At 39.8% G+C, this 23,240-nt stretch overlaps 1 protein-coding gene across 12 annotated transcripts in view; it reads right to left on the bottom strand.

Annotated features, from left to right (window-relative positions):
* Positions 1-23,240, bottom strand: part of KANSL1 (KAT8 regulatory NSL complex subunit 1) — a 177,732-nt gene that overhangs the window by 141,091 nt on the left and 13,401 nt on the right. For 2 of the 12 annotated variants that reach the window (XM_086357144.1, XM_086357150.1), the window contains exon 1: positions 6,697-6,834. The exons of 7 other annotated variants lie outside the window; for them this stretch is intronic. The gene's annotated coding sequence lies outside the window, so the exon portion shown is untranslated. Of the gene's footprint in view, positions 1-5,771; positions 6,364-6,696; positions 6,835-23,240 lie in introns of those variants that run through there. 3 more of the 12 variants (XM_086357143.1, XM_086357148.1, XM_086357151.1) reach the window with 2 other exon arrangements.

The raw sequence follows: 23,240 nt of genomic DNA, 5'->3' as shown, positions 1-23,240 counted from the left end.
ATTAAATTTGGCTACATAAGCCTTTGAAGGCATTATCAAAATTTTAAATGCAACTACTCAAACTTTTACCTAGTAACTGCACTTCTAGGAACCTATTGAACAGAAATACTCACAGATACCTAAGAATATATGCACAATTCTTTTACTGAAGAACTGTAATACAAAAAAAAGAGCAAACTTTAAAAGATACAATAGAATATTATGAAGTTATTAAAAAAAAAAAACTTTATCTTGACATGAAAAATCTCTGATATGTAACTAAGTGGAAAAAAAAAAAAAAAAGACCAAGCTACAAAACAGGTAAGATCACATTTGTTTTACTTTATCACTGAATTCATTTCCTACCAGTCTAGCTCACAAAAGGCAAAGAAGGAAAAATGGACTTTTATCTCATCTCTAACAACTTTAATAATACAAGTGTTTCTGAAAAAAACTAAAATCGAAGATTTCTCAAAGGGGTCCAAGCAATTCAAAAGCAAATACCTTCTTCTTAGGGTGCTGGGGTAAGGGGAAGGTCCCTGACTCAACTCTAGAGATCTCAGTGAAATCGACCCTATCTCTTCAGAATACTGAATTAAAGATTAACTGAAAACACACACACACACACACACACACACACAAACCCTGAAAAACAGCAATCTAGTATCTTTTGAAATATGGTAAGCTCTTCAAACATCCTCAGTGCTCCATGGTAACATATGAACAGTTTAATGAAACTTCCCTGACAGTTCAACTTATCAGACCAGTATTTCTACAAAGCCTCTATGCTACCAAACAGCAGAAGCTAAACTAATTAGCTTTTCACCTCTATCCCTTCACACCCTCCAGTGGAGGTGCTAATAAGCAGTCACAAAGGCCAAATAGCAAATGAAAGCCTAGATATCAGTTTTTAGCAATTTTTTATTTAATACTCTAACAACAAAATTGTGATTCATCTTTTTTATTCAACACTTCGTCTCTAACTGAATTTAACCAGATCTGACCTTAAGCTGCTCCCTTTTTACAAAGAAATTAAAAGGTGAGAGACTCCATTAAGTTTGATGCCACTTAAGCAACTTTTTCTAAACAAGGGCAGAATCTGCTGTACTTAAAATTCAGAGTGAGATCTCATTTGGGATTCCTGGTTCAAGTAACAAGAACCAGAGTTTTTGATAACATTTAGATAAAACTGCGCTGAATTTACCTCTGCCTTATTCTTCCCTCACTCTTAAAGCTTGGGGAGAAATTGTAATTTTTAAAAAGTTAGAACTAGAGGGGGAAAAAAGGCAAGTTTACAATCAACAACAATAAAACACAAAGTTAAGTAATTCCGTGGGGGCTAGGGCCTTCCAATGTTAAAACTGTATAGAGCTAGCCGAAAAGCTTAGAAAAGCAAGCCTTACAGAAGGTAAGAACTAACAAGTATTAAGCAGCTGTCAGTTCCCAGACACCACTACCCACGGGAGACAAGAATCTAAAAGGTGTCTACCTTGAAGGGCTTCTTGATGTATTGTTTAAAATCTTCATATACAATCTTTAAGTTTCTCTTTCAGACTACTCAAATTTGTTTCTTATCCATAAATATGAACTGCACTCTCTACTTTGAAGAGTTTACTCACACCCTCCATTTTTGCTTTACCTTTATTTGATGAAAGACAACAAAAGCTTACCACACAAACCAAAAAAACACATCTATTTCAGTCTTTTTGGAATCCAGGCTTTTTGATAAATCAAACCTATCGAGTCATTTTCTCCTATACATTCTACCCTACATCCTAAAAGACTGGCAACACACCATAACGTGGGAACAAATGATAACTGAACTAATAACGGTGACCCTTCCATCCATATATACTGATCTTTTCCTATGACCCACAATTGCAATTGTGGTCCACAATTGCAAGTGACACCCAAAGACACCACTTTCTGTCTTCTCGTGGCCTTCAAATGTTGGTGACCTCTACCACAGTGGAATATTTGTCTTTTACATTCATACTGTCTTTTTTAACCATTACTGTGATTCACTGAGTTTTGATCTCACATTTTAAGGAATGGCAAGTACTGATAAATCTCGCTTTGTGTCATGAATTATTACATTCTGGCAAGAATATTTCTACGCGACGTTTACTATGCCCAGAGGCTAACATGCAATTTATTATGATGGAAACTACAATTTAAACACACATCTTCAGAAGCAACGTGAAGACTCAAAAACCAGTCTTAATATAGATTTCCAAGAAATAGTTAAAAGTCTTATTTTAGGCAAAGGACATGATCCAAGTACTCTTGGCAGGCCAGGTGTTTGGGCCGTTTTATTTGAGACACCTGCACCTATACTTTTTCATAAAGGGATCAAGTAAAAGAGCCCTAATGTAAAACATGCTTCCGGAGACCTAGAACAGTCTAAACAAAAGGCAAAAACTTACTTAAAACAGAAAAAGAAGGCAAAGAAAAGGTGCTTTAAAACTAAGGAAACCACTCAATAGTAAAATTTGCTCTGGCCCAATCAACTGAAGATGAACCATATACTCAGTCTGCACTAGTCCTTCCTTTCCAAATTCAAGGCAATGGAAAGATGCTGAAGGTTAAAAAAAAGAAAAAAATAATAATTAAAAAAAAATTCCCTCTTTTTCCAGGAAGGAAATCACTTAATTTCTGTATCTAATGACTTCACCAAGAAGAAAAATAATAACGCCTACTGAACTCCCCTCTCAAGGAAGCTGACAAATACAAGAGGAATAAGCATTACTCTTCAAACACACAATTTTCAATGATTATTTAGAAAATTGAATACGGATTAGTATGTTTCTTCACAGAATTTAAAAAAATTGCTTTTCTAGTACTACAACAAGGTAACTAAGCTTTACTTAGAAAAGTTCCTCTAACTAGAACCACTCAATATTAAAGTAACTTCTCAAATCAGCTTCATCAACCAAAATGGCCCCATGTTTACAGATTACATGAGTTAGGTTGTATCAAACAGAACAAATCTATCAGCTGTTATTCACTTTAAAATACAATTAAAATCTGTGGTCAATCTATAAAATCCAGAGGAGGTACAGACACTGCTACAATGTAGCATGACTAGAAATGGAAGGGTATTGGCAGTGTTTGAAGAAGAAAAAAAAGAGTTGTTTTCCTTTCTTCTCACCTTGATAAAAGTTCAAAAGTGAACTAAGGTATACTCATTTTCTAGCTTCCAGAATTTTCCTCAACAGGATAATGATAAGTCATCTAACAATGAAAGTGTGCTCTGCAGGTTTAACCATAGAAACAACATGTGTAGGCAGGAAGAAAATCATATAAAGATTGAACATCTCACCTGCTGTAAAGCACAAAACTCAAATGCTAAAATTCTGAATAAGGCTTTCAGGAAAGATGCAGGAACACTTCTAAATACTTCACTTAAATGGATTCACAAAGGTGAAAGGGCCAAAAACCCCACCATACCTCAAGACTCTCTCAATACTTAACTGATCACTCTTTTAACTGCCTACAGACATAAATTAAAAATACTTATTAAATATATACTTGAATACAGCAGTCCTCTGAGACCAATCATTTTCACCATAATACAGATAGTAAGAATCTTTGTCACATCTGTTTCCCTCCAAGTGGTGCACACTTGAAAATTAAAAAATGAACCACCTCAAATCATGAGATCGCTAACAAATATACCAAATATGCTAAAGGTCAAAGGAACTGCAGACTTTGTTGGATAAACCTAGAGGAAATCGCAATCAGAATTCCATGACTGAGGACAGTTATCTCACATTTATAATACATTTTTTAAATTCCCAAGGGATGAGCATTTTTACCTTGCCTTATTTTTAGGACTACACATCACACTGCACGTATCACATGACATGATGTAACTGTTAGCAAGGAAAATGGCCCAAAACCATAAAAAAAATACATGCTAGAGGAAACCAATCAATGTACACTTAAAACCACTACATTTCATATTTAGTTTTTGAAATGTTTTTAAACTCAGAACACATCTTTTTTTCAAATTGAGAAAGTGGTTAGTAACCTCTGTAGAAACAACAGAGAAATGTATTTGTATTTTATATAATAGGAATTTACCGAACTACTAGGAAAACTGACACGAAGAAACAGATAATAGAACATTCTTCTAAATCTATAGATTAACACTAAAAATACTCGGGATCAAAACCGCAACAGAAACGTAATGAAATATCTTTAGTTAGAAAACAAATTATTACTCAAAAGTGTTCACCATTGTTATAAGAAAAGAAAAATAGCTTCAAATGACACGCCTGTAGACAACTGAAAATTTCTAAATTGGTCAGACAGTACACTAGAAAAGGAACCAAGTATAGCCTATAGAAGGGGGGAGGGGAAACACACCCACTTAAACCCTTGTAAATAGTGGTTACTTTAAACGACCCAAAAGCAGGGATAATACTACAGGCTATTCTGAGCGATGGAAAACATATTTCAATGTTCTACTTTTCATACTTGAAAGTGCTTTAGAAAAGAAAAGAAGTTCAGTAACAATGTATAACTATATCATGATTATGCAAGGCAAAGATTATGTAATTTTACGTTTATTTTAAATGTTATCCAACTGTAAAACTAAAAAAACTAAAATGTTTTGATCTTTCTAATGGGGAGGCGGCAAGTTCTTCTGGGCTACAATTTAAAAATATAAACACAGACCCCAAAACAAACAAAAAAACACAATGATTGCTAGCCACGTGACAAAGGAGATGGCAACACCAGGATTGTGAATGGAGGTGAGGAAGGCGAGGCAGGACTAGGAAGGTTTCTCGGAACTTTGAGGACCTCAGGATTTGAGTCTCCCGACCCTTAAGGTAACCAAACTCTAGCCCGACTAGTTGTATTGTTAACGCTCTCAAGTAGTTTATTAATAGGTCACGAAAACTGCTCCAGTGACCTCCAGAATAAAGGGGGGGGGGAACCGAAGAGGAGGAAAGAGAGCAATTTAAAGTGGCGCCATCATGTCACCCCTTCTCCCCTGAGGCAATCAATAAGCAATAGTTAAGTAACGTGTTTCTCCAAAAAACCACACTGGGATTCCGACAACGGAAAACAATAGAATTTTTAAGTAAAACATGCGGGTAGGGCTGGTTATCCTATGGAAAACAATCAAATTATTTGCTGAGAATCAAAAGACCGTCAGCCGGAAAACAGGCCCCCCAAACTCACTTAAAAGCAAATAACTGTCTCTTCCTCTTTAGTTAAAAAAAAAAAAAAAAAACACGTCCGCCTGAAGGAGTCTAGATCGGAAAACGTAAGTGACCTCAATTTACAGGCAACAAAAACAATAAATAAATGAAACAAACAACCATTTCACTAAACAATCAGAGTTGTGATACACACCGTGAAACGCGCAAGATGTGTGTTTCGAGCAGAGAAAGGCCTTTTGCAGTCAAGAGAAGTTCAAGGCGAGAGCGAGAGTTTGTTTGGGTTTTTTGGTTTGTTTTTTTTTTTTAACCGGAATAAATCGTGTTCTTAAGGCCGCATTTTTAAATAGAACGCCAAAGGAAAAGCTGGCGAACGAGGCGGCAGCTGGTGGGGAAGGGCCCCCGCACACCCCCGCCCTTGGGGCGACTCCCAGCCCCGGACCCGCAGCGGGGAAGCCCGGAGAGGCCATTTAAAGTTCCGGGGATTTTTCCTGCCCTGCCCTGCCTTTCCAGTTACAACTAACAAAGAGAGGGAGAAATGGGAGCCACAGGGAGAGCGAGGAGAAGGAGAAAGGGCAGCGGGAGGAGGAGGAGGAGAGGAGCAGCAGCACCAGCACCTACCACGTGATGGAAGAGCGTTGCCCGGGCGGATTCAGCCCCACAAAATGGGCGCAGTTTGCAAACAGCCCCCGGCCTGGGCGCCGAGGGCCGGCGGCGGGCGGGGGCGCGCGGCGGCGGCTCCGGCCCGGGCCCGCCGCTCTCCTCCCCCCCGGCGCCCGGAGCCGCCCTGACTTTCCGGGCGGGGGGGCAAGGCGGAGGGGGAGGGGAAGGCGGCGGCGGGGAGCGGCCGCTTTTTCTTCTCTTTCGGGCCCTTTCTCCGGCCTTCCTCGGCTCCGGCGGGGCCTGGGTACGGCCGGGGACCACAGCCCGGCCGGGAGGACTGGCGGGCGGGGGCAAAGGGTGAAGCCGCCCCCCCGCCCCGCACAAACAAGCGCCGCCGTCTGCAGCCCGAGCCCGCACCCCGGCCGCCGCCCCCGGACGCCTCTTCCCGGCCGGGGAGCGCGCTCCGGCCGCCCCCCGCACCGCCGCGGCGAGACGAGTCGGCTTCGCTACGGTGCTCGGTTCTCCCGCCGGCTCGGCGAGCGGTGGCGGCGGTGGCGGCGGCACTGGGAAAATGGCGGCCGAGCTTCTTTTCCCTCCCCCCCTTTAATCTGAAGCGGAGGGAGAATGGAGCGAGCGAGCGGGCGAGCGCCGGGGACACGGGGAGGAGGGACAGCAGCGCCTCCGCCGGCTGCGGCTGCGGCGGCGAAGGCCCGCTCCGCCCCGGCGCGCCGCCAGGGGGCGCCCGCCGCGCCGCCCCCGCGAGCCGCCAGGAGGCGCGGCCGCCGCCGCCTCAGTCATGGCTCCCCGCCGCGGCCGCTGTTTCTGCGCCTCCAGCTGCGGAGGCCGCGGCGCCGGGACCCCGCCGCTCCCAGACATGTGGCTGCGGCACGCGGCACTGCGGCAGGCGAGAGCGGGCCTTCGCTCTGGCCGGGATGAGGCTAACCTGAGGCACTGACGCCGTCACATTCCCTCCGCGCTGGGGCTGGCGGGGCCGCGCGCCGGCTGAGGGGCAAGGAAGGCTGACGCGACAGAGCAAGAGGACGTGAGCCAAGAACTGTTTGTACTGGGTAGTAAATAGGCTTATGTCTTGGGCACCACACTATTCCAGGGCTAAACGTGCGCTAAGTCGGGTGGGGAGCTCCCTGACTGGTGAAGCGCTTCCCGCCGCCCTTTGTCCTAGCAGCCTGCCTCCCTACACTGCAGCACGCCTGGGCACTAGCCCCGGCGCCGCGATCCGCAGCCGGCGGGGTTAAAAAAAAAAAAAAAAGCGCACGTTCTCATTGCGCAGGCGCGAGCCGGAGCCCGCGCCGGACCAGCCCGGGAAGGGCCAGCCCGGAGCGAGAAGGGGAAGTGGTGGCCCACCAGCGCCGGGCCCGCTGGGAACTGTAGTTTTCGCTAAGAAGCACGCGTCTGGTTTTGGGTGTCACGGCTTGGCAGATCTGCCAAAGCAGGCAAATGGCATTACACAATGAGTATTTATGCTTCCTGTCTCCACCAAAAGGAAGTTCAGTGCTATGCTAAAAGTTTAACAAAGAACTCCATAGAGAAACCCAAATCTCAGAACAAAAAGCAAACTTCCACTTGGTTTAAAGTGGTGGCACTTTATAATTTCTCATGACCAGTTTGTCAGTACGGTATTTTAGTCCTTTTCCAAAATAGGGCCTTAAAATAACGGAACTTTTTCTAGATTAAAAAAATGTAGCAATACAATGCAAAGTGTCTCATTTACACAAACTATAAGCCACTACCCTTTAAAGAAAAAGTTGCCAAAAGATGAATCCAGTACTTAGAGACTTAAAGGAACTCTGGTATTCATCAAAATATTACTTTAAATGACAGAACAACAACAACAAAAATGTTTCCAACAATTAAATCGTCAAATGCAGCAGATGAGAAAGGTGTGCTCTACTACCAAAAAGCAAGATGAGAAATGCTCAGTACTGTTTTGTGGCTTACCAGAACCAATATCCGGTGGTATGTCACTTCTGTTAGTCAAAAAACAGCATGATAGTTTATCCTCCCACAAAGTTACACTCCAACACCAGCTCCTACAGCATCTACACCTAAATTTCCGTGAGTTCCCATTTGTACCCTTAAAACCACACTCTCAATCATAGTCATGGTTCTTACATACCAAAAGACAGTTGCAGGGTCAAATTACACAAAGAATTTTTTTTAATGTATACATATCTGTATATACCTCCGAAAGAGATCCTAGTCTTGACTTTTTAATTTACAATCCCGGGAGGTGGAGAGGTGGGTTAATTTTTAAAACAATGTATACACACATATCTCTGCATACAAAGTAATTCCACAAAATACAGCAAAAGGTGTTAAACACAATTCTAAAACCAATAGATGGCGAACTAGAGCCCTAATCTGAGGATTCTGAAATCTAAATGAGCAGAATGAAAAATACCAAATAAGGCATAGCCCTCTGCAGTGTATACTTAAATATTATTTTCAAAGATACCCACCACAATATCATTTTACTGTTGCTTCGATTCTAAAAACTCAAGTATCAGATTTAATTAGGCCTCCAAATAACCAAGCTTATAAAATACATTCTTTTCGATGATTAACAAAAAAGTGGAAATGCTAATTTTTAAACATGCATTTTGGGTAAAAATAAATTCCCACTTTCCCCTTCTCTCATTGCTTAGCCCAAGAATAAGCCTGTTTAAGTGTTTATGGCACTTAAGTCAGTTTGTTTTACATTTTCTCAAATCAGATGTCTTTCTACTCAGACACCAATTTTTACAAATAGGGAAATTCAAAGGTGAGCCACTACAGACAGAAAAATCTTAGATAAATATATATTTTTAAAAATTTCCCCCAAAACACAGTGGATGTTAATTAAGACTGATTAAACATACACACATATACTACTCATTTTTCAAATCATTCTTGAAATACTCATTGTGGTTGGCTCTCCTCCAATATCCACTCTGTCTCAGTGAAATTAGTTTTAACCCATTCTCTTTACCAGAGATTGGTTGGCAATGAGCAAGAAATGTAATCCTGGCCAATGGGACATGAGTGGAAGCCCACTGGAATACAGGATTGTGAGAAAAGCTGCTTCCATCCTAAAATGAGAGGAGGAAGAAACAGCCCCTCTTCAGGTAATGCTGAACATGACACTTCAAACCACTCCAGTCACTTTACATCAACTCTGAAGATGCCACCAACATCAAAGAGCGCAGAATGGAGAGTTGGCTAGAACCGTGGTTCTTGGGGACAGCATTAAATGCTTATATTGAACAATCCTGACATTTGCAAGACTACTGGACTTCCAGCTACATGAGACCAATGTAACAACAAACATATTACACCAATTTGCACTAGGTTGCCTATACCTAAAGTCAAAAACATAATTATAACTTTCTCATATTTTAGAGTATTTGTATTATAATGCTTTATTTATATTTTTACATAACTTCCCTCTTATATACAACTCCTTACCCATCCATTCTTTATCTATGTGTTATTTCTGCCGTGTAAAAAAGGACCATCCCTCCTCACCACCAATCCTTGTTCATTCCTCTCCTTCAATCCACCTCTAACTTATCTTCCCTTCAAGAAAACAGTAATAAAGGAATTCCCAGACTTCCCTGGTGGTCCAGTGGTTAAGAATCCACCTGCCAATACAGGGGACACAGGTTCAATCCCTGCTTTGCGGAAATTCCATATGTGATCAAGCAACTAAGCCCATGCACCACAACTACTGAAGCCCAAGTGCCCCAGAGCCTGCGCACCGCAAAAACAGAAGCCACCGCAACAAGAAGCCCCTGCGCCACACTGAAGAGTATCTCCCACGTGCCACAATTAGAGAAAGCCCACGCAAAGCAACCAAGACCCGGCACAGCCAAAATTAAAATCAATTGTTTTAAAATTCAGTATTTCAAATGGCAAACTAATCTCAAAGGACAAGGGGTTATTTTGTTTTGTACTTAAAAAAAAAAAAAAAAAGCAATTATTAAAATAATTCAGGAGAAAGTCCTAAAGCCTAAACCATCTAGTTTCAAAAGAACAGGGAACCCCCAACACCATTTCTGTTATTTGCCATTGCATCCCAGAAACTTAGTCCAGATATCAAAGAAATGAACATATCAAACTATTTAAAATATTAAAATTATATCATGAAAGAAACATCTTTAAACTGAAAGTAGTGCATGCTCTCATGTTAATATTCAGCAAGCTAAATATTAAGTAGAAAGCCAAGATAAACTGAACCAAAACTGGGAAATTTAAAGAATTTTGGATATCAAAAGGAATTTGGAAGGCCATCTAGTTCAACCTCCAGATTTTATTATCAGAAAGCCAAGAAAAAATAGCAAGGAGACTGCCCAAAGCCAGAGCTGGAACACAGACTGGAATCCATGCGTCAGTCTCCAATTCTCACTTTCCCCACCACATCACCTGCATTCCAGAATTATAGCTTCCCACCGGAAACATGCTACTCACCAACTGGCGAATAAGAAGTACAAACATGATGTAGGTAAGCCTGAACAATACTACCAGTTCAGTTTGACAAGTATCAAGATTTGGCCAAAGGTAAGTAAGAGAAAATCCTCACATTAATTACAATGACTATAGACCTCAAAGATTGTTTTCATTAAATGAAGGTCTCAGCTAATCCAGAATATCATATACTCTTATGTACTCAGCCCAATAGCAACAAATTTGCAGTAAGATTAAGCAACTTAAGGCATTTGAAAAACCTGTCAGTGACAAAGTATTATAAGAACGCATGCTATTCCTTACTTTCAATCCCATCTAAAAACAAGATAATTTTCTTCCTCATACTAAAGATATAGACTCTGGAATTTACACAAAGATATTATCTTACCATCTCACCACAGAAGTGATCCAATAACTCATTGAGAACAAATACTAATCATAGGCAGCCTCATGATTTAACCATGAGTAATGAGAACAGGGGCTTCCCTGGTGGCTCAGACAGTAAAGAGTCTGCCTTAGTGTGGGAGATGCAGGTTTGATCCCTGGGTCGATGCAGGGAACATCCCTTGGAGAAGGAAATGGCAATCCACTCCAGTATTCTTGCCTGGAAAATTCCATGGATGGAGGAGCCCACCAGGCTACAGTCCATGGAGTTGGGAACATTCCATGGAATGAGAATAGTAACTAAAGTCACAGGTTAACCCTGAACACACTCCTAAATCAGGAAATAATTTATTGGCGGATATTGAGGAAGACAGTACTAAAATGCAAATGTATGCAACTGTATCACTTAAAGAAACAAGTCATGTTCTCCCAAGGCCATCAGCTATGTTAAGACTTAACAAAAGATGGATGGTTTTCTCCTCTGCAGTACCAGATTTCAAAGTGGCTACACAAACACCAATTTCTAATACATGCAGTCTAACCAGAACTTTACAAGAATATTTTAATAAAGTTTCTTAAGGAGTTAAACAAGTAAAACAAATTACTGATTAAATTAACTGATTAGTTAGGTAAATTATACTTAATTCTAATTATTTGAACTTCATCAGAGAACATTCTTAAATTCTCAAAGAATTAACCAAAGAAGTTTGTTGACCAAACATAACATAATATATATTTTAATACACTAATTTTGCACATAAGCCAACATCAAATGTAGCAATCTGCCTAGAATCTAACACATTGTATCACATAATAAATGTCAGAATGTGCCCCAAAGTTACCAAGAGATTGCCTGGCTTCTTTTCCAAATGATTCATAAAGGTAAACATGCAGAACTTCAAGGCAGCTGTGAGCAGCCAAGTTGTGGAGGGCCTGATTACAAAGTCAGAAGGAGAAAAAAAATATTCAAAGAGAAAAGGGGGGCAACATGTGTACAAGGCAAAAGACATTTAAAAAAAAAAAAGGTTTTTTAAGTGAGTTGCTGAGTCTAAAGTTAGATGCAACTTCTGGAGTCCTGCTCTGCTGGCACAGCAAACCTAGGGATTACAGAAACAGCACACCACACCTGTTCCCTCCAACAGAGAGGCACACCATTCTTGGAAAGAAACATCACTTTTTAATTCACTGATCCTGGATGCATGAACTGGGTTCTCAGGGGCAGTGCGGAGCCTACAGCTATGGACTAGGAAGTAACTGAAGCCACTCAATAGGCAGGAGACATATTGCTGGAGTGGTGATTTAATCAAAGACTGTTGTAAAATCAGACATACTCTTGTTAAAATAAACACAACTGTATTTATAGAGTGAAATTCTCATTTTTTCAAGACAGAGAATGAGTCCTTCAGAGAGATGCCCTTTTTGTGACAAGCTGCTCTGGACAACCCCAGACCTTGAGAGTATTTTAGAAGCACTGCTTTAGATCATTTATAGATAAATATGAATACCTAAATACAGTCCCCTTATACAGATGATGAAACCTGAAAACATCTAATGTAAAAACTGTTGTGGGTACAAAATTATAAATGAGACCATAAACTACTGAGAAAACATGACAGGAATTCAGGAAATGCTAAAGTCCCGGTTTTATCTCTCTCACTCATTTACTAAGAAATCATACATAATTTTCTTAACAGCAAACTTTTTCATTTCTGAATCAGACAAAAAGAACATAATCAGTATTTTCAGCCATATTCCAAATTAATTCTCACAATCAAATTTAGACACATTTATCTAACAAAATTTGTCTCAAATGATCTAGCTCTAACTTGAACCAGTAGAACAAAAGAAATAAAATAATGAACCTATATCTTTTGTGGTATAAAGAAGAAGAAAATCCGGGACTTCCCTGGTGGCACGGTGGATAAGACTCCGTGCCCCAGTGCAGGAGGCCTGGGCTCCAGCCCTGGTCATGGCACTAGATGCCACATGTCGTGACTAAAGATCAGTGACCTGGCTCACTGCACCAAAACCCAGTGCAGCCAAAGAAATACATTTTTTTTTTAAAGAAGAAAAAAAATCCTTCTGTGTAGAGGAGGGAAAACTCACACGCCCTAGAATCTCCATGGCAACAATATCCAAATGTAATCTTGCTGGTAACATTTAGGCTAGGGCATTCAATTTTTATAACATGACAACAGTAACAGTTGTAGTCCTGCCCTGAATAACTTTCTTTAATTTTCAATAAAACTAGATATCCTCTTAAAGTCTTATTACTAATTACCAATCATTCATAAACATTTACTGAGTGTCTACTGGATGCTAAACACTGTAATACCTCTGGAAAAAAATACTAAGTCACCATCATAAGCTATGTGCTGGCAAAAAAAAAAACCCTTCTATTCATTGATATTTTAAATAGTTAATAATTCAAAGCAAAGAAGTAGTAAGAGATCAACAAAATTTTAGTGCTTTATGCTTTCCATTCAACTCTCTTCTGGCCCTTTTGGGAAGCTTGTATAGACTCCTCCAGGAATGCTAAAATTAGGTGTTCTTTATGGCATAACTAGAATGAGGAAACAAAACAAGTACTCCAAAACAAAACTAAGAGAAGAGGTTAAGGGAACCAAGTAGGAGACAAAGATTTAAAGTGACAGACTTACAATCTCTATCCCAAATGTCTCAAGACAGGGAAAAAGGTCAAGAAAAATGAAAATTTGTGATCTAGTCCAATTACAGTTAATTGTCCATCTCCCTTTCATTCTCAAATGTTTGGTACTGCCCTATGGGAAGGCTTCTATGTTTCTTGTAATTGCCACAAATTCAATAACTCATCATTTCTTAAACATTAGTCAGTATTATTATCTTCATTTAGTAATGAGGGAATTAGAATTTACTGTTGCTAAATGAATGTCCAAAATGAAGCCAAAACTGGACTTGTCTGATGGTCCAGTGGTTAAAAATTCACCTGCCAATGCAGAAGACACAAGTTTGATCCCTGGTCCAGGAAGATTCCACATGCTGTGAAGCAACTAAGCCCATGAGCCACACTACTGAAGCCCTTGCTTCCCAGCACTCATGTTCCACAAGAGAAGCCACTCTCAATGAGAAGCCAGAGCATAGCACCTAGAGAGTTGTTAAGACTAGAGAAAGTCCTCTCACAGCAACAAAGACCCAAGTGAAAGTTAAAGTCGCTCAGTCGTGTTCAACTCTTTGTGACCCCATGGCCTATATATTCCATGGAATTTTCCAGACCAGAATACTGGAGTGGGTAGCCTTTCCCTTCTCCAGGGGATCATTCCAACCCAGGGATCAAATCCAGGTCTCCCACACTACAGGAGGATTCTTTACCAGCTGAACCACAAGGGAAGCCCAAGAATACTGGAATGGGTAGCCTAACCCTTCCCCAGGGGATCTTCCTGACCCAGGAATCGAACCGGGGTCTCCTGCATTGCAAGTGGATTCTTTACCAATTAAGCTACCAGGGACGCTCCAACAAAGGCCCAGCACAGTCAAAATTTTTTAAATAAAATTTTTTTAATTAAGGCAAAATTATTTCAAGATAAAGTCAAAACACACCTCAACTAGTTTAATATGGCAGTTATTACCCTGACACCAAAACCAGACAAAGAGATCATAAAAAAAAAAAAAAAAAAAACTACAGACCAATATTGTTTATGGACATAGATGTAAAACTCCTCAACAAAACACTAGCAAATGAATCCAGCAACATATAAAAAGTACTGCACACCTTTGCTGCTGCTGCTGCTGCTGCTGCTACTAAGTCGCTTCAGTCGTGTCCGACTCTGTGCGACCCCATAGACGGCAGCCCACCAGGCCCCCCATCCCTGGGATTCTCCAGGCAAGAACACTGGAGTGGGTTGCCATTTCCTTCTCCAATGCATGAAAGGGAAAAGTCAAAGTGAAGTCGCTTAGTCGTGTCCGACTCCTAGTGACCCCATGGACTGCAGCCCACCAGGAGCCTCCATCCATGGGATTTTCCAGGCAAGAGTACTGGAGTGGGGTGCCTTTGCTAAGTGTGATTAATTCTAGGAATTCAAGATTGGTTTACTTATCTGAAAGTCAATTAATATACTACAATATCCAACACTCTTTCATGATAAAAATACACAGGAATTGAAGGAAACTTTCTTAACCTGATAAAGTTATCTATGAAAAACCCACAGCCAACATCATATTTAATGGAGAAAGACTGAATATTTTCTCCCTAAAGTCAGGAACAAAACAAGGAATATCCGTTCTCACCACTTCTATTCAATATTGTACTAGAAATTCTAGCCAGGGCAATTAGGCAAGAAAAAGAAATTAGAAAAGAAAATTAGGCAAGAAAAAGAAATTAGTTCAGGTTTCAAAGAAAGAAGTAAAATATTTCTATGTGTATATGACATAATCTTGTTTTAAAAAAACCCCACAAATAAACTATTAGAGCTAAAAAAATATCCATCAATGCTACAGAAGTCAAGATCACTATACAAATAAATATCAATTGTATTTTGATACAATAGCAACAAACAATCTGAAATGAAATTAAGAAAACTCCCTATACAATAGCATCAAAAAATATTTAGAAATAAATTTAACAGAAAAAGTATAAAACTTAAAATCTGAAAACTATAAAAATTGTCTCAAGAAGTTAAGGAAGTACTAATTAAATGGAAAGACATCCCATGTTCAGGGACCAGAAGATGTACCCTTGTTAAGATGGCAGTACTCCCTAAATTGATCTACAAATGCAATTCAATTCCAGAATATCTAAAACAATCTTGAAAAGGAAGAATAAAGTTGAAGGACTCACACTTCCTGATTTCAAAATCTAATTCAAAGCTATAGAAATCAAATCAGTGTGGTACCGGCATAAGAACAGACATATAAATTAATGGAATATAAACCAGAAATAAACCCTCACACTTATAGTCAACTGAGTTTTGACATAGGTGACAGAACAATTCAGTGAGAGACAGGGGAGGTAGAAGTTGAGGTTGGATAGTCTTCTTAACAAAAGGTCCTGGGGCAACTGGATATTCACATGCAGAAGCTGGATCCTTATTTCACACAATACACAAAAATTAACTCAAAATGAATCACAGACTTAATGTAAGAGTTAAAACCATAAAATTCCTAGGGAAAAAAAAAAGAGTGAATTTTCATTATTTTGAGTTACACAATGATTTTTAGACATGGCACCAAAAGCACAAATTACAATAAAAAATAGATGGACTGAACTTCCTCAAAACTGTAAAATTTTGTGCATTAAAGGATCCCATCAAGAAAGTGGAAACAACCCATAAATTAAAGAAAATATTTGAAATTCATTTGTGACAAGGAACTTGTATCCAGAATATATAAAGAACTCCTAGAATTCAACAATAAAAGACAATCCAGTTTAAAAATGGCAAAGACTATAATAGAAACAGACATTTCTCCAAAGATACACAAATGGCTAATAAGCATATGAAAAGACCTTATCATCATTTGCTATCAAAACCACGATGAGATACCACTTCACACCCACTAGCATGACTATAATCAAAATTATAGAACCCTCACACACTGCTGGTGGAAATGTAAAACGGTATAGCTGCTTCGGAAAATAGTTTGGCTCCTCAAAAAGTTAGAGTGAGTGAGTGAGTGAAGTCGCTCAGTCGTGTCCAACTCTTTGCGACCCTGTGGACTGTAGCCCCCCAGGCTCCTCCGTCCATGGGATTCTCCAGGCAAGAATACTGGAGTGGGTTGCCATTTCCTTAAAGTTACCATATAACCTAGCAATTCTACTCCTAGGTATATTTCCAAGAGAACTGAAAAGAAGTGTCTAAACAAAAACTTGTACAAGAGGACCTCCTTGGTGGTCCAGTGGTCAAGAATCCACTTGCCAGTTCAGGAGATGCGGGTTCAATCCCTGGTCTAGGAAGATCCCACATGCTGTGGAGCAATTAAGCTGGTTGCTCCACATGCCACAGGGCAACCAGGTTCTGTGTGCGACAACTGTTGAGCCTGCTCGCCACAACTACTGAAGCCTGCACACTCTAGAGCCCACAAGCCCAAACCACTGAAGCGCGCAAGCCCTAGGGCCAGTGCTCCGCAAAAAGAGAAGCCATCACAATGAGAAGCCCACGTACTACCACTGCAGAATGCCCCTGCTCACTGCAACTAGAGAGCAGCCCCAGAGACACAGCAACAAAGCAACAGGGCGCACATGGCAACAAAGACCACCGCAGTGAAAAATAAACAAAAATTTTTAAACTTGTACAAGAATGGCTACAGCAGCATTATTAATAATAGCCTATTATTAAGATGTAGACAATTGAAACGTCTATCACCTAATCACTGGATAAGCAAAATGGGGTATTATCCATATAATGGAATATTATTCAGCCATAAAAGGAATGAAGCGCTGATAGATAACACAAATGAACCTTGAAAACCTGCTAAGTGAAAGACGCTAGTCACAAAAGAGCCCGTACTGTTTGATTCCGTTTGTATGATATGTCCAGATAGGCAAATCATAGAGGCAGAAAGCAGATTAGTGGCTGCCAGGGGCTAATGGACAAAAGGAAACAGAGACTACTGAGAGGCACAGGGTTTCTTTTAGGGGTGTTCTAAAATTAGTTTGTGGTGATGGATGCACAACTCTGTGAGCACACTAAAAAAATTACACATTTTTAAACAGGTACATTTTATGATATGTGAAATGAATAATCAGTAAAGCTCTTTAAAAAAAAAAAAGATTAAGCCAAAATAACAATTTCTAAACAGTTCTGATGTGCACACACACACACACAAATTATATATATACACACACATATGTTAAACTACTTGTAAAAACATCAGGAGAAGATGACAAGCCATAATTTTGCCATTTATTTCCCCTTGAGAGATTACCTCAGAGGACTAATATGCCTTCATGTTAGATCTGCAGCCTTATTGCCAACAGTATATATAAGCAAAAGTTAGGTTCTCATCAAATTCAAGTTATTCTAAAATATTCTATGTAAGAGTGAAATGAGGAAGATACAACAGGTCATAGATAAAAATCAGTCATCTATAGGAATGATACAAACTAGGACATCAGTACGTCAATGAAGAGTTTAAGAATACAAAATCCTATTCCTGGAAGGGTTATCTTCAGGGAGATAGGATTGGAATGTACTATTATTTCAAAAGCTTAAACAAAAGTAGCAGTATTATACTCTGCTCAAAGAATATTATAACAGATGGTTGGCAAGGCTTCTGTAAAAGGGTAGTTCAAAGAGAAAAATCTTGGCATTGTCATCCCCAGTTCTACCCAGAGTATAAAGTAAAACACCCTGGTCCACAAATACAGGATCTGAGAGGAAGAGTATGTGCTGAACAGGAAAAAAGATGCTGATCAGGCTACGCGTTCCAAGCCAGATTGACCATTTTATTTTTGCCCCTATAAATCAATTTTTTTGTTTGTATATGGTCCAATATATTACAGATGTGATTAGAGGAGTCTATCCCCTCGCAATCAACAGACTTGTATAATTAATGCTAGACTGGGATTCAACTTCTAGTTCTAACACCACGTAGCTATGTAACTTTGGACAAGTGACTTCCCTGCTCTCAGTTGCCTCGTGTAGAAAACAAGAGAGGGGCTTCTCTGGTGGCTCAATGGTTAAGAATCCACTGCCAATGCAGGAGATGTGGGTGTGATCCCTGATCCAGGAAGATCCCACATGCTGTGGAGCAACTAAGCCTGTGTGCCACAACTACTGAGCCTGTGCTCTAGAGCCTGGAGCATGACCACTGAGTCCACATGCCCCAACTACTGAAGCCTGTGCACTCTGGAGCCTGTCCTCCCCAACAAAAGAGGCCATGGCAATGAGAGGACTAAGCACCGCAACCAGAGCAGCCCGTGCTCTCCGCAACTAGAGAAAACCCACGCACAGCAACAAAGACCAAGTGCAGCCGAAAATAAATAAATGCATAAAGCAAATGTTTAACACAAAGCATAGAGATGGACTGTAAAAATACTTGACTGTAAGAAAGCAAAGCAGTCAGATGCTCAACCAAAATGTTTAAATCCTTAAGTAGCATGGGGGGAAAAAGGGGAGGGAGGTGGGGAGAGAGGAGGAGAATAACTCTGCTCAAAACAGACAACAAAAAAATGAGGAAAAGCAACAAAATATCATAAACTGTAGCTGATCAGGAGCACGAAGGCCTATGTAGGCAAAATTAAAATCTTGCAAGAAAATGCAAAGCCACAGAGTGGTGGTTTAAATATATAAAAAGCCAGATGCTGAATAAAGACTGATGGAGCACTTGATAAACGGTATAAACAGTGACAACAGCAAGACAGCTGACAGACCTAACTGTAATTAGTTTCAATACCTACTGAGGAAGAGATGAGGAAGAAATCTATTTCTAAATTACTCTTTAAAGCCCAAAAATCACTGAGAATGAATCAAATTCATCACTAAACGAACAAGATGCTTCCAAACTAATATATCAGATGTTAGGTAGTCATGGAACCCCAAAGTATTCTCTGCTTTTTAGAAGTATTCTCTGAGGACTTCCCTGGAGGTCTAACAATTAAGACTGCCTTGCAGGACTTCCCTAGTGGTACAGTGAATTAGAATCCGCTTGTCAGTGCAGGGGACATGAGTTTGATCCCTGGTCCGGGAAGATTCCACATGCCTGGGAGCAACTAAGCCCATACACCACATCTGTGGAGCCTGAGTACTGCAACTACTGAAGCCCAAGCACTCTAGAGCCTGTGTTCTGCAACAAGAGAAGCCACCGCAAGGAGAAGCTGCAACAAAGAGCAGCCCCTACCTGCCACAACTAGAGAAAGCCCACATGCACAACAGAAAACCAGCACAACCAAAAATAAATTAAAAAAAAAAAAAGAATCCATCTTGCAATGCAGGGGATGTGGGTTCAATCCCTGGTTGGGGAACTAAGATCCCACAACGCTATGGGGCAACTAAGCCTGCACGCCTCGACAACTGAGCCCGAGCTCCACAGTTAGAAAAGCCAAATAAATAAAGTATGTATAGATACACAGATATAGATAGATATAACTCCCATCTACTCAAGAGAAGGGCTCTTGCTGTAAGCTTCAATTCGGTCAAACTGGCAAATCTCTACTAGAGGATGAGATCAGAAGACATATCAGCATAAATAACCTTCTGAGGAAAAGACAAACATGGCTTCTGAAAGATGAAATCACACCACACCAGTCAATCCAAATTCTCTGAGGAGAAAGTATAGAATATAATTTATTTAGGCTTTTACAAGTCTTGGTAAGATTCTAAATAAAAAGCTGTTTTTAAAAAGCCTGAGTGACCACACAGTCGAGAATATTTACCATAGAAGGGGCATGATTTATGAGACAGACACACCACCTACTGCGCTAAGGAGGCACGTCTAGATTGGGTGAGACACAGAAATTACGGGTGGACCGATGCTGAGGCACTTCCCTATATGAAGTGCAAGCACTGATCTTAGGTAATGTTTTCAAAAGGCTATAGTTAACATTTTCATAAATTATATGAAAGACACACAGAGAATTTCCCATTTTGCAGATGGAGTGATGAGCTTCCTGATAGTGAAATACTACAATAAAATGGAAAAATGAAGGAACTGAGAGGTGGAAAGGATCTGTGTTATCAAATGAGAAACATTTGCAAACACAAAGATTTATTTTTAGTTGAGAGAATACTCTGCAAGCATGAAAGCTGTCTAAATATCTATCTGCAGGGCTTTCTAGCAGAAGAGAAACTAGAGGTGCTCCAGGCAGTTCCTGTGTAGACAAAATTAGGCCCAGAGTGGAAACTGCAGAGGGACACATTTCAGCTAACATAATGACAAGCTTTCTAAGCTCCAGACCAGAACTAACTGAAAGGGTGATTCTTACTCTGAATTACCTCTAAGAGCCCTCTGAGATACAAGTGGCTAAAATACTACAGGCAGGAAAATGGCAGCTATTAACAGTGCAGCATGAAAAAGTGAAAAGTAAAGCCTTTACAGGAAAAAAAATCTAAGTTGTACCTAAAGAAGGCATGGCTTCCAGTCAAAAAGGAAATCTTGGAATAAATTACAGAATGTTGCCTAAAGACAATGGGATTTCTGCATGCAAAGAGGGGTGGGACTGCAAATTCCACAGGCAACAAGGAAAAGACTGTGACTAGAACATATTTTCCTATCCTAATAAATCATAATTAAGCTATATCTGAAATGCAATTCTGATTGGTTACCATAAATCTAGAAAAACAAAGCAATGCTGACAAAGATCCAGAGAAGTGTACGTAAATGGAATGACTAAGAGACTGAAAGAAATGTCACTGCAGATTACATTTTAAAATCAATCATCTTCAGCTGAAAAACATGAAATGAAATCCAAGGGGCACTATGATCAAAAATCAGAAAGTGTACCAATATTAAATACTAATTTATTTACCAAATCTTGGTACCATATATCAGGCTTTTAAACTTGAAAGGTAGATTTTTTTTCCCACAAAAGATGAAAAGAAAATTATGGAATGCTTTATCACCAAGTGGTATTTAGGGATAAGAATACTCAAGAAGATATAAGTTCAGATATATTAAGTCCCTTCTGAGGTCCTACCGGATAGAAATGACATGTGAGGCCTTAAATTTCTGAGGTTAACATTTTCTTTTTATTTTATTTCATTATGATGTTTCAAATGTACACAAAAATAGAGTAGTTTAATAAACCCCATATACCCATCACCCAATGAGGTTAACATCTTCTAAGATAACTGCCTCACCTCAAAACATCCCCTGGTGCCAACTAAGACATGACAACTGGCTGACAGCCCCTAAGAGACTCAGTAAGGCTTGCTGGTATAGTTCTTTTATTCTTTTACCTATATGTGTACAGCTGACCCTTGAACACCACCAGGTTTGAACTGGTCCACTTACACTTGGATTTTTCCCAATCAATACTTACTACACAATGCTCAGCTGAATCCCTGGATGTAGAGCTGAAGATATAGAGGATCTACTCTAAAATTATACGTGTATTTTCTATTGCACGGAGGTCAGCACCCCTAACTCTGCATGGTTCCATGTGTGTAATATATACATATACATTATCTTTTATATATTTAGAATCCGCCTTATATATCTCTATATACTGAATTTTTCATTTATCATATGCTCAACGTTCTTACCTGGAAAATCCCATGGACAGAGGAGTTTGGCAGGCTACAGTCCATGGGGGTTACAGAAGAGTCGGACATGACTGGGCAACTGAGCACATACACAATACACACAACATTCTAAGATACTGAAAGTTCTTTTAAAATATTGTTTAATGGCTGTATAACAACTCACCCTTAAATATGCCATAATTTACCCATTAATCTCACTGCTCATTCAAGTTTATCCCCTATTCTTACTTGTATAAATAATGCTACAATGAATATCTTTGTTCACAAATTTTTCTATCTTTATTTTTCCCCTCTTAAGAGAAACTCCTAGAAGTAGAATTAGTGAATTAAAGGACAGTTTAAGGCTTTTTGATATGTATTGGCAAAATATCTCCCAGAAAACTTAGGCCCAATGCACTTCGATTAGCAGTTTTAGAGACTACCGCCTTACTATTTGATAGGTTAAAAAAAAGTAGTATATTATTTTAATCTGAATTCCCTTGATTATGCATCAGAATAAAAATGTTTCTTACATGCTTCTTGGTCATTTGTATTTCTTCTTTGTGAACTCTAATCATGATGTTTGTCAGAAAGGCTTTTTTACTTTCTTTGGGCCTTAATGAAACTGAAAACCAGCTTAGATGGAGCCACGTATCAGTGACTTCAGCTCCCTCTCCTGGCCAAAAAATTACTACCATGATCCGGTTATTGTTATTCAGTCGCCCAGTCATGTTCAACTGCGACCCCATGGATTGCAGCATACCATGATCCGGACCTAGATTTAAATACATGTGTGTATGTGCTCAGTCGCTAAGTCATGTCCAACTTTTCTTCGACTGCAAGGACTGTAATCCACCAGGTTCCTCTGTCTATTAAAAGCTTGCCATTTCCTAGGTTGTTGCTACAAACACAATTTATACACGGTAATAAAAGATAAAACATTATGTGTCTAAACCCATACTTAACAGAGATGTGATGGAAAAAGAGAAAGGGAACATCTGCCCACTTATATTTAATAATTAACGTCACCAAAAATGTTTAAATTATAATCAGGTCATTGCCAAGTTACTTACTGGATGGAACATTACAAGCCTAAAACTCATTTCTCTATACTTTATTTTCTTTTTAATGGCTGCACTGTGTGGGCACTTAAGGGATCTTCATTCCCTGACCAGGGATTGAACCTGGGGCCATAGCAGTGAAACCATCAAGTCCTAACCCTAGACTACCAAAGAAGTCCCTGTAACTTTATTCTAATAATGTAAAACATTCCAGTTGCCAGATGACACTGGGCTGTCAGCACACTGGTTATCTTCCCTTTTTTAAAAGCAAAAATAAGAAAACAAAAACATCTACGTGCCCTTCATCATTTAATGAAGGATTAAAAAACAAAACAAACAAAAAAAAAACACCCTCTTTGTAATCCTTATTCCAAAGCTACAAAACTGCTCACACTAAACAGATTGGGTCCTACAGTTCCAAAGGGTAA

The sequence above is a fragment of the Bos grunniens genome, chromosome 19 (assembly GCF_055505025.1).
Source record: "Bos grunniens cultivar Pamir isolate PY7600 chromosome 19, Bosgru_T2T1.0, whole genome shotgun sequence".
Lineage (NCBI taxonomy): Eukaryota > Metazoa > Chordata > Mammalia > Artiodactyla > Bovidae > Bos > Bos grunniens.
This window is presented reverse-complemented; position numbering and strand designations above follow the sequence as displayed.